Below are 13049 nucleotides of genomic sequence, written 5' to 3' on the forward strand. Positions count from 1 at the left end.
GCTCGGGTTGAGCTTCATGTTTATCTTTCTGAGCGTGTTGAAAGTTTCTTCAATGTCTTTCAACATCGCTTCTGGCTCGGGGCTTTTGATGACCAAATCATCCATATAGACTTCCAAGTTTCTCCCGATTTGGGCATGAAACTCTTTGTCCATCAGTCGTTGGTACGTGGACCCTGCATTCTTAAGTCCGAATGGCGTCATTTTATAACAAAATGTACCATCGGGCGTCCGAAATGCGGTTTTGTCCTGGTCATCTACGGCCATGTGGATTTGATGGTACCCCTTATACGCATCCAAGAAGCATTTAAGGCGAAATGGTGCCAACGAATCCACCTTAAGATCAATTTCTGGTAACGGATAACAATCTTTGGGGCATGCTTTGTTCAAATCTTTGAAATCTATGCACATGCGCCATTGTTTGTCATTCTTCGGTACCATTACGGGATTTGCAACCCATGTTTGATATATACTAACGCGTACGATGCCTGCGTCAAGGAGTTCCTTGACTTGGGTTCTACACGCGTTAGTTTGTTCAGGCCCCATTACTCTGCGCTTTTGTACGACTGGCGTAACAGCCGGATCGCACTTGAGCTTATGCTCCGCCTTACTTCGGGGTACACCAGTCATGTCAGCTGGTGCCCACGCAAAGATGTCAGCGTTTTTCTGCAGTAAGCGTTTGAGTAGGGTGCGGGTGGGATCAACGATTGTTGGTCCAATGGTAACGGCCTGGTCGGGGTATTTGCCATTGAAGGCCCATTTTTCCGGTTCGGTGATGGTTGGTTTAGCCATTTTCGGTTTGGGTTTAGATGAGACAGATGCGATGCATACCTGGGGAATGCCAGTGATCATCGCTACACCCTCAGCTGTTGGCCATCCCATCATGCCGTGGACTGAAGATACCACGACGTTGAATCTTGCCATCCCGTCTCTTCCGAATAGGATGTCGTACGTGTGGTGTGGCTTTTTCATCACGACAAAATCCACGTCTTCTGTGCGTGAATGATTCCCATCGGTAAGAGTAACGGGGAAAGATAGGATACCCAGGGGGGTTTCTGTACTGCCGTCAAACCCTTCCATTGAAGCGTAGACCGTTTCCAAGCGTTCTTTGTCTTCATCATCCAGCTTATCAAAGAACTGCCTGTACATCACTGTCGACGAAGCGCCGTTGTCAGCAAGAGTGCGGGAAGTGATGTAATGCCCCAGCTGGCTTCTGATGACGATGGGGCCTTCTTTGCTGGGGCCTCCTGGCACTCGCGGGAAGCGTACCTCAGCTTCCTTCCACGCGCATGGTTCTGTCACTCGTATTTTTCTTCCTCTGACCTTGCCATGAACCATGTTGATGCTGATGTCGACGGGCTTTCGTCCGTTACCTCTGTACCGGTTGTCATTCCTTCCTCCCTTCCTGATTGATGCCACGAGATGTGCAAGTCTTCCATCCTTGACAAATGTCTCAACAATATCCATCAAGGATGTGCACTCTTCAGTACCATGACCCTTTGTCCCGTGGAAATCACAGGATTTGCTTTGATCCGCATTAGGTTTCTGCCGGATCAATGGGGCTTTTGGCCATGGCAATTTTTTCGTGGCAAATATCTCCGTGACGCTCTTGGTGAGTGGCGTCCACCGGTGTTTTCGGTTTGAAGGGTGTGTGTTGTCCCTTCCGCCAACAAGAGGGCGAGAGCTGGATGAGGTGTCAAAGTTTACCCTTGACTGCCAAATACCTAGCCGCCTCTTTTTGTTCTGCCGGGCGGTCCTAACGTTGTTCTCTCTTGTCCTCTGCGTGTAGAGGTGTGTACTCTGGGGAAGATCCCTTCCCAGTTGCTTTTCCGTCTCGGCAAAGCGCTTTGCCGCCGTCATGATGGCATGCCATCCTTACCCGTCAATGTGCGGATAAGTTCTGGGTATTCGGCGCCTTGGATGAAAGCGGCGCGCACCAGATCCTCACTTATGTTGCCGAGACTTAGCTTTTTGGAGTTGAAGCGGGTGATGAAGTCTAGTAAAGATTCATCCTCCTCTCTCACGCAGTTGAGGATCGTCCACTGCTCTTCAGTGTACTTCCTCTGTTGGCTGAAGTGCTGGCTGAACTTGTTCTGAAAGTCCGCCCAGTCATATATGTGGTGGATCGGTAAACGATCGAACCATGCCCTGGCCGCTCCGACCAGAGTCATCTGGAACATGTAGCACCACGTGGGTTCCGTCCAGTTGCTGACGGTAGCCCCCGCAATGAACCTGTTCAAATGGTCGTCTGGGTCGGATAGACCATCATAAGTGCCAATGTTGGACATCTGTTTGGCACTTCTCGGGGCGATTGCTTCCGCAATGTCCCTTGCGAATTTTGACTTTCCTGCATTTGTAGCAGTTGGTCTAAAGGTTTTGGAGAAGTCACGCGGGTTTCTCTCCGCATTTGTTGGTTTAAAGGCTTCCCCAAAATTCCTTTTTGGCTGGGAGTCAGTTTCCTTACGCTTCCCTTTCGCCTTATGGCGAGGGTTTGCGTCGGTATCGGACTCCTCCCTCTCGTCGTCTGAGTACTCGCCCTCGCTGTTCATAATGAGGTGTTGGCGAGTACTGCCGAATTCGTTAGCCTGTTGAACTGAACGCAAGCGTTCGTCCAATTCAGCTTGGAACTCTTTCTGACGTGCTTCGGCCCACGCCTTCACTTGATCTAGTGTTTGGCGAGGGACCCTCGTTCGTTTTTCCAGCTGGGTATCGGTGAACCCCAGTGGAATATTTACTGCACTTGCCCCGGCTTGGGTAGTCGGGGTAGTGTTCGTAAGGATTGTATAACCGCCGGTGTTCCCCCCAGTTGCTGGGGTTGTTACCGGGGTTTCTTGGTCGGTTACTGGCCTTTGGACCGGAGTAACGTTAACCATTTCTTCAGAAAATTTGAAAAAACTAAATTAGTTCTAGCTTTTATGCACGGATGGCGCCAATGAAGAAACACTAAGTGAACCCTGGACAGATTATAGATAATCTGGGGGTTAAGTAATGTTTCCCACGGATGAGATCTAGCTGAGAAGGTTGTTCTTCAGGAGACCTGCAAAACAGACACCGTAAGCTCGTCACTGAGAAGGGGGGGTTCCTCCTTGTGACCACCCTCCGGCGTGAGAATCAGACTAGGTTGCTCTGAATATAAGAGTATATTAAGAGATTGCTAGATAAGATTGAGATATCAGATGATCTTACCATTCCAAGATGTTGGAGTATTTATAGCCGAAGGTAGGTTTCCTAGAAGGTACAGCCGGCTGAACAGTATTCCTGTTCTACCAACAGTGGACTATGCACAGGCCATACTGGTTGGTGGATAGGTTACGGCCAACAGTAACAAAGTCGGCTGCACTATTCCACCAACTGTAGATTATGCACGTCCCACCTACTGTGGATTATACGCAGGCCATGCTGGTTGGTGAATAGGTTACGGCCAACAGTAACACTATTCTACCAACTGTAGGCTGCGCATGCCCCTCAGTAAGAGTTGGTGAGTAGGCAGCGGCTAATAGTGACAAGCAGTACTAGAGGGTGCTCCTCCTCGTACTGTTGTCGGTGAGCTGTCACCCTGTGATTGGCTCATGGGCTGTTCTGGTCAGATTGTCTGTCCTATCCATACCTTGGTAGGTATAGTACAAAAGATCTTTCAGAATCATACGGACTGGCTCATTTTGGCGGGATTGTTCCCGCCTTGCTCATTCCTTCATGTGACTACTGAAGTAGCTATTGTCTTGTGCGTGTAGCCCTGCTGTCTGCGGGTAGCCTTCCCTGATGGCTTGTATCCGCAACTGCGGGAACAGGCGGGGTACTTCACCATTGGGAGGCTTTCCCTGCGTGTACAGCTTGCGTACTGCGCGTAAGGTTCTCTGAGCATGGTGGGTCCTGCGGGAGCAGATGGCCTTTGCGCAGACGTCCCTGTTCAAGGTGAGTCAGTTGGTCCCGCAAGACTCACATGAACTCATGAACAAGTGACGAGCTTTTCGGAATTGTCAAATGAAGATATCCATAGCGTATATGTTTGGAATTGTATGTATCCCTTGATTTTTTACAAGTTTTGGTGTTGTAATATTGTCGCTTAACTTAGGTAACATGCGACTAATGTTTGAAAGTGAAGTGTGAACCAAAACGTGTGAGTTTCTCATAGACACTACCATTACAACTTACTATCCCTTTAGAATGTGTCTTTTCCTTTTGTAATACCATATTTGTTTGGAAATCGATTCATAAGCACAAACAGTTAGGATAAGGTTCAAGGGAAGAGATCATATGTGTTTAAATCTTTAATTCCTTAAATTAGGCTGCTTATTAGTTATTTACAATGATTGTTTTTTCTTTAAGTATTTTGCTAAATAGTACATAGGTATGTACTATGAGAAGTTAGTTTGAATAAAGATTAATTGAACAATAATTACAATATTTAAGTTTAAAGGATATTAAAATATCCTAAATTAAAATCAATAAATTATAGGAAATGGGTAAAGAAATCAAGTAGTTAATGGGCTATTAATGCTACTATCTAATTATCTGATATATAATTAATTTTAATTAAAGATATTTTAATATTCTTTACACATAAAATATTGTGTAAATTGATTGTTTCATTATATGAAATCTAGAACATAACAAATCTTACGATACTGATAAAAGAAAATTTCGAAACTTAGGTGTCAAACCTACATTTCTTCTAATTTCTAATCACTTATTACATTCAATCTAGTTATTCATGGGTCATGGGTCAAAATCATTTTGTCAAGTTGGTTATAACATAGTGTGGATTTTATTCATTACTGAATTAAGTTTCATTTTCATACTTGAGGTTTGACAAATTAAACAACTTTAATACTTTTTTTTAAAATTTCTTGACGTTTCCATTAAAACCATGCTATTTTAGTACTTTTTTTTAACCACCCATTTGTTTTTTTTCCATTAAATCTACATTAAATTAATTTATTAGTATTTTGAGAATCACAATTGAAATAAAGGATTTAATTTATTTTTATTATTTGACAAATCTCGTGTAATACACGGGTTCAAAAGCTAGTTCTATAGTATAAAATAAAATAGTTAATTGGTTATAAATTGTATTTTTTATGATGCTATACTTTTCATATCTTTTTTTTTTATTATAAACGATTTTAAACACTTTGTCAGCTACTATCACCAGACGTCTAGGGAGACTTCCTTGCAGGCGTTCAGAAAGACTCTCGTCAATCGACCATACATGACGCTCTATATTTTGAATAAGGGTTTTGTGGTTTCTCATCTCAACCTCATGTTCCTTGAATCAATTGTCGTTGTCACGCTGGTACTTCACAAACTCCTGGTGTCGGTCTGTTAACACAACTGGGAATCATGACATAATCTGTCATATGCTCGGTTTGAGATATTACCATGATCTATGATCGAATCAAGGAAGGTGGTTTAGCTATCGATCCTTCACCTGACATTCAGATGGTTTATGCATCGTGGATTTTTATGTGTTGAATGAATTGTTTGTGATCTTTAGCCACCCATGAGAATTGCATGCTCAACGGAATTGAGATATTACCATCCGGAAATGTGGTGTGAGCAAAGGCTAACTTTGCATATACAAAACTGAACTCGTTAACAAGATGGACTTCTTGTCTCTAAGATTCATGTTTTGCAACAAGGCATTGATAGGTGTGTAAAGACAACTCTTCATGTTAGAGATACTTTTGAATATGATTGTATTAAACGTATTTATATATTTACTTAAAACTATTTAATTGTAATATATATCTCTGTAATCTCTTTGTGTAGCGAAATCAATTGACTAGCAACGGTCAACAACCCATCTCACTGTTGTTTATCCCCAACAACAAACAACCGCAAATCATTACCTCTGTTTGTCCCACACTAGCTAACAGATGAACACCGGCTTCATCACCATCATTAGTTACAGCAATATCTCCTTATGAAACTTAAACAAAATACTAAAAATGCCTATATGAACTTTTATTAATGGATTTTTATGCGTAACGAACTTGGAACCAATTTTATAACTTATAAAACTGATTGTTGTGGATGGATTTAAACCTCAAGTTAAAGCACTATGTCATTGTCACATAGACAGTGGGGTTTTACTAGCACTATCACTTTTACCCAAAACCTAACCTGAGAAAATCTGTACCCGAACCCGAACTAACCCAAACCGACAAACCCTAAGCCGAGAAAAGACAAACCTAAACCTGAACCAAAGTAATTTAGGTTGGCTCTTGGGTCCAAATTCTGGGTTTCGGGTCAACCTGAAAAACTCGAACAAACTTTTAGTTTTAAAACCAAATAATAATATGTCTATATCGAGTGTTGTCATTCCACCTATTATGGATAGACGGATTATTATTTATTAATGTTTTAGATTTATAAATAAAAGCAACCATAATCAAACACCATAAACCATAATCATGACATATTGAAGACGATTGTATTAGTTTTGTTTCTTATGGTTAGACTTTGTAAAATTTTACTTTTTTTAGATTGTTTTACAATGTTATTTTTGTTTTAGTATTGTTTATTTATGTTACGAGTGAAAAAGAACATATATCTTTTGTTTTAGCGTCGTAGTTTTTTTTTAATATCTGTTTGTTTTTTAGGATACTCAAAACCCGATTAACCCAACCCGAAAAACCCGAATCCGAACAACGCGATCCCCAAAAATCATTAGAGATTTGGGTTGGGTTTCGGGTCTAAAACTTGAACTTGGAAACCCAAATAACCCGACCCGAAAAACACGAAACCTGAAAAACTAACCCGAAGAACAACCTTAGGTGTTACTAACACACCCCTTAAACTTCGTGTTGGGGTTTATTTTTTTTTTGTAACGACCATTTTTTTATTATTTTATTTGTAAGCCTATCATCACCCGAAAAATCATGATCGTTTTTTTTATTTTTTCTCATTACCTGAATCATATCATTGCCAGATTCATCCATTTTTTAATTATTTTTTTTGTAATTGCCAACGAAGTAACACGGGGTATTCCGTACGCGACTCTCATTAGCTAAAGGTAGCTCAAGCTGACCATGAGTCCGGACAGACGGAGCACCTAGCAGTAGATTCATCCATTTAATCACAACAAAACAAAAGCACCTTATACATATCATTGTTTTCAACTATATGTACCAACTTTAATTTTCACTCGTTTAATTTAGTTGTTTAACTTGTTTTGAGTTCTTTATTTTCAAATGCATATACTAATTTTTTTCGTTATTTATCATGAAGAACAACCAACTCTCTACTACTACTACTAAAATTGTTAACTTTTAAATAATCAAATGTAAAGAAAAGTTTATTCACATTATCCATCTCCAAATAACAATTATAAGTTGACGATTTGAAACAAAGGGAAAAAAAGGGTTTATGTGTTAACCCGACCCATTTTTCCCGTTGAGGTGGTAATGACTGAGAAGAAAATTTTTTTATTATGTTTATTGTCTCAATCTAACCCAAGCAATCACCGGCCCAGATAATTTGAACATAAAAATTATGAAACCTCATTGGCAAAAATTCATGGGTCCACCACTGGTTACCACGCTACCATTCCTCCTTTACCGCCCATGTGTTAAGGCTTTAATACGGTGCTAAAGCCTCGTTATCATGCCATATCACTTTATAAATTCGTAGAAACTCTGCAACAACTTGTTTGGGCTTATAATAAAATTATTAATGATTAAAGCATTAAAATAGTTTTTGACAAGAAATAAAATCCGTATATTTAATATATCACATAGCCAACCTCTACGTTGTATTATATAACATAACAATTCTTATCTAGATCACTTCATATCGAAAAAAATAATAATTTAGTGTCAAAGGGTATGCTCGTAATTTAAAAGAGATTAAATTAAAATTCAACCTTTGATTAAAATATACTAGTAACAATAAGGAATTAAAAAGTAATTAATGATTAAAGTAATGGGAATTTGTCGCTTTCATTTTACCTAATATTAATCACTATGAAATTAGCATCGGAGGAGGACTCGTAACTGATCTTCTGGTTTAATGATATGAAAGTAACGATTAAGGGTTAGGAATTTTTAGGTTTTAAGTTTAAAATCTAACTAAAAAAGGTTTTTAGATAGTGATTAGTTTTTTCTAATATGTTTTTGAGTTTGAGTCTAACCTTCACTCGAATTTTGGAGTTAGTTTCAAACGTTTTTATAATAATAATAAGCATTGGACGACTCGATGGCTAAACTACGACCATATTGCAATAAACAAAGTCGATAAATAAAAAAAATATTAATATATTTTTAAATGCTCGAAAGGAGCAATCTAAGGGAATACTAGGGGATACACATGAATAATTTAGTTAAAAGCATATCTGGCAAGCAACTTATAATAAGTCATTATTAAATTATGTGTTTCTTAATAGAGTTTAAAGTTAATATTAATTAATCTTCAATGGTGGGGTCATTAGCATATCATTCTATGTAAGTAGTAATAATCTGAATTCATTTTTTATAATAAACGGTGTTTGATACAAACAACAATAATATGATATACATATAGAAACAAATAGTCATAAAAATATAATAAATAAGTTATTTTTTTTATTTTATTAAATTTTGTCTTCCTAGCGTTTGTCTAAAGATTATGTAATAAGTAAATTTCGTTTTTCACAAACATCTCAAAAAACACACATATTAAATCCATCCATACTCTATACTAGGATAATGGCTCATGTTATACATGTATTGAAAATATTTCAAACATTATATGTAGATATCATAAGTTGTTCTGTGCAAAACCATAAGACGTAGGAAAAATGTGTATAAATGGTAGAATGAAAAAATGTTATACAAATTAATGAATTGTTAAAATAATAGCCATACTAAAAAAAGGAACACAAAACCAGTTATAAATATTTAATTGTGTTCAAAATCGGTTTTTAAATCATTTGAAAGGAAATGGTTGGTTATAATCATAGAAAACCTTAATTAGTGAGATTATGATTTTATAAAACATTAATTAGTGAGATTATGTGGCAATTCTATAGATGGAAATCATATGACTTGAAAGCCTATGTGGACATACTAGTTAAATGTCATTTAAATATCTTGTATTGCTTTAATAGTATAGTAAGATTATAGATTAAACTTTTATTCTTACAATAGAGAAGGTATAAATAACATGAGACCAAAGCTCTTTGGCAAATAAGATCATCGATGGGGTGAATTCCTACTTTTACTTCTTTTAGTAAATGATATTAACAAAGCCGGTTAATGATTGAATCAATATCAAGAGTACAAAATAAAGAAACAAACACACGTAATTTACAGAAAGCTCGCTATATAATAGTTAGAAAAATAACTCAAAACCCAATTACAATAACTCTTTTGATCAAACTCTACTTGGTAATGATCTATTTATAGGGTACCCAAACTTGACAAACAAGAAAACTAATTAACCATAATTATCTCTTAACGGACTAAACCACCCCTCCTTAAATAATTAGGCCAACCCCTCACCAAACTCACTTAGAAATCAAGACAGGGCTTTCATTCACTCCCCTAATTTCTAAGTCATGATTAGGAAGGTCTTCAACTCCGAGCAGTTTGCACGGCTCCTTAAATTTGATTCGTGTGAGTGCTTTCTTGTGTATGTCGGCCTTTTGAATTTTTCCTTTAACATGTTCAACTTCAATCTCGTCATCTTCAACACAATTCCGAATAAAATGAAACCGAATTTAATGTGTTTCGTTTGACCGTGAACATGATGTACAGGAGGGGTATGAAAATTGTTGAGCTCGGACGACCAAGAGGGAAATGAAAGTTGTACAACCGCATGAGTTTTGTAATTCTTAAGTTTGACATATAAAATAATATTATGCAACATACAAATATTTTAGCAAATATTTTCAAGAAATTGTTTTGAACTAGTTTTATCACATGTTTATTTTAAATTGTTGCTATGGATTTTACTACGAATTTTTATCATTCATTCTATTTTAAAACTTATTTTTTGAATGTAATACAACTTCTAAATTGTTTTTACCCTTTTTTTTAATTTGATTATTCGTATTTCAAGTGACTTAACATAATTATATGGTGTGTGTACGTTTTTTTTATTTAATCCAATTGTCCTTCTAGAGTAAAACGCTAATTGAGTTGGGGGACAAAAAAAAAGCATCTAAACACATGAAATATAAAAATTATATAAAATATAGTCGTATACAATGAATCTACCTTAAGGTGTTTGATGATGCGATAAAAACAGTCTTGCGCTTAAAATAACAATTACTCAAATTTTACATGTTCGGTTTTCCTTAGAATACTAATTAAAAATAATTAATTTACACCAAATCTTTATATATAAAATTAAAACTACCCCACTTGACAATATATATATATATATATATATATATATAACAATTTAAAAAACTACCCCACTTGACAATATATTAATTCAAGCTAACACAGATGTTACTTTCAATATTTTAGTTTCTAAATAAAAAAATCGTACAAAATAATATATTATAAAGAATTAAAGATCATTATCAATTTACTTCTTTTTTCTGTTTAATGTATTACCTGGTAGATTAACATTCATTATATATATATATAGCAAAAAGTATCACTCTCACAGAATTACTATTTATGAAATCCTTTGTTCTCCACCGCACACTTGGACGATCACTAATCACTTTTTGTTTTATAGTAGCTCAATAGCTCATCTGTCTCTCTCTGTTTGCCAACGTTCACCACCGGATGTTTCTCTCTCTGTATACCATATACCAGTCTTTCGGTGGCCGCCTTTACCATTTCCGGGTTCCATTGGGAGCCCTAGGCGGTGGTTTGTCGGCCGGAGAAGAACGTCGTCTGCCATTGTCGGCTTCAGATTTGGAGCCCCTAGCTGCGACCCGTTAGTGGTGGTTCACTGGCGCCATGGACGTGTATGTCACTATCTTCTGGTGGCCGCCTTTACCGTTGCTGGGTTCGGCGGCTGTTTGCCGGGGCTGCCGTTTGTTGTTGCCGACTTCAAATTCATAACCCCTGGCGGCGATGGAGTTGGGTTGTGAAACGTTAGCGGGTGTTGTCTGTCGTTGTCGGGTTCCGGGTCGGAACTCTTGGTGGCGGCGGAGTAGGTGTGGTGGCTCAGTAATGGTCGTCGTGGGTGGTTTCGTATTGGTGGTGTGAACCCTAAATCACGTTGTTGTTCAACGGAGTACAAGCGGGGTGTGGCCGACTTCGTTGTATTCTATTGTTACAGAAAGCGTTTGAGCCGTTTGCTTTGTTTGATAACTCTTTTGCTTTTTGATGAAAGCCAAGTATCGAAGAACATGCCATGTTATATTTGGAGGTTCATGATCGTGTCTTCCAATGTGACCCTCGAAAACGGGCATAACTTGGCCCACGAAGCTTCGTTTCAGGCCCATTACCAATCAAATCGAAGCTTGAGACGAGGAGCACATTGTGGCAAACGCCTACGGCGGTTTGGCCCCTGTCCGAAGCCCAGAAACGACTCCTAAGTAAAGTTATGGGCCATTTTATGTTTTTTTGTCAGTTTTTATGTTTTTGTTTTTGGGTTTGTGTTTGGCCCATGGCCCATTTCATATTTGAAACTCTATTTATATTATGTTGATGTAATCTGACGAGATAGACTTGAATTTTATAATAATTATTTTTTCTCTTCATTTTCCCTGACCTTTGGTGGGTTTTTTAGAGTTTGGAAGTTCATCACGGTATTCGATTGAATCAACGTGATTCGATCTTCTATTTGGTTTTACCGCTGCATCACTTTTGAAGAAGGTGATGAAAACTTGGAATTTGAAAGTTAAATGAATACTAAAATTTGAGACAGGAGACAAAACTTCTTTTTGATCTTTGTGCAACTGACGATGATGATAAATGATGATCAACTTGCACTTAATACATAAGCTTTGCCTCTGCCAGGTTTTGATTGCGAACCTTTGGCGATGGTCGAGTCGCGGTGGCAGCTGCCTTTGATTGTATGTCGTTGCCGGGTTCCGACTTTGAACTCCTGGTGGAAGTAGAGTGATGGTGGCAATTGTGGCCTATCGTGGACGGCTGGCAATATATCGTGGCCTATCATGGACCAATCCACGATTGTTCGTCATTGTTTAGCCAACAACTTTACACCCGACTTTTGTCAGTTTGGTTGATGAGGACAATGATGATAGTGTATGTGAGCCTGCAATAGAAAGTCGTAGTTGCTGTTTTAAATATATTGTTGTGGTTGCTTGAATTTGTTTATAGAAATGAGTTAATCGGTTTCATTCATAAGGTTGTGATGATGGTAGTTCTAAGCGTATGATGTTGTTTAATTCCGATTTTGAACCCGATGTCTTTTCATGCGGTTGTGAATTCTGGTAATTTGGGATTTGCTTTCATTACCCATTTATTTTTCATATATTAATACTTTATTTTTTTATGTTCTGGATTTTTTAGGGGTTGAATTATTTTGCTTTGTAAGTTATTAAAAATTCAATTTTTATTATGGACCTTAGTATATAAGTTTCCTTGGAATTTCATCTCTGATGTATTGGGATACAATGTAATTTAGGTGCTCATATTTTATGGTTTTAGCAAAAGAGTAAGACTTGCTTTCTTCCTACATGTCATAAATAATTTGAACGCAACATAGTCACAATGCAGATACAATATGATGGATAACTAAATATTAGTTTGTAAATCGTTTTCAAATTGTAAGATAGTTGGTAGTGCCAAGTTTTGTATCTACACCCGTGCATACCAATAATGCGCGCACGCGACAACGCGCGGGTGATAAAGCTTGTTTATTTAAAGACGTAACTTCCAAGGTCATGAGTATTTTAAACTATAAAACGAAAGTGAATTTTTTATTAAATTAAAATTTGTAGTTGAAAGGTCATATAAAATTAAAATATATTCTATTTCTAAAACAATATTTTATTATAAGTGCTTAATTAAAGGCCATGTGTATCAACATTCTCATAGGCTCTATACATATATAACTCAGGGGAGGGGGTGGTTTCATTTTCCTCACACACCATATCCAATGGTGGTGTGCCACATCACCAACCCAAAATCTATCACATTTGA

This window comes from Bidens hawaiensis, unplaced genomic scaffold, assembly GCF_021521415.1.
Source record: "Bidens hawaiensis isolate Kalapana, Puna unplaced genomic scaffold, B.hawaiensis_p1.1 tig00000512_1, whole genome shotgun sequence".
Taxonomy (NCBI): domain Eukaryota; kingdom Viridiplantae; phylum Streptophyta; class Magnoliopsida; order Asterales; family Asteraceae; genus Bidens; species Bidens hawaiensis.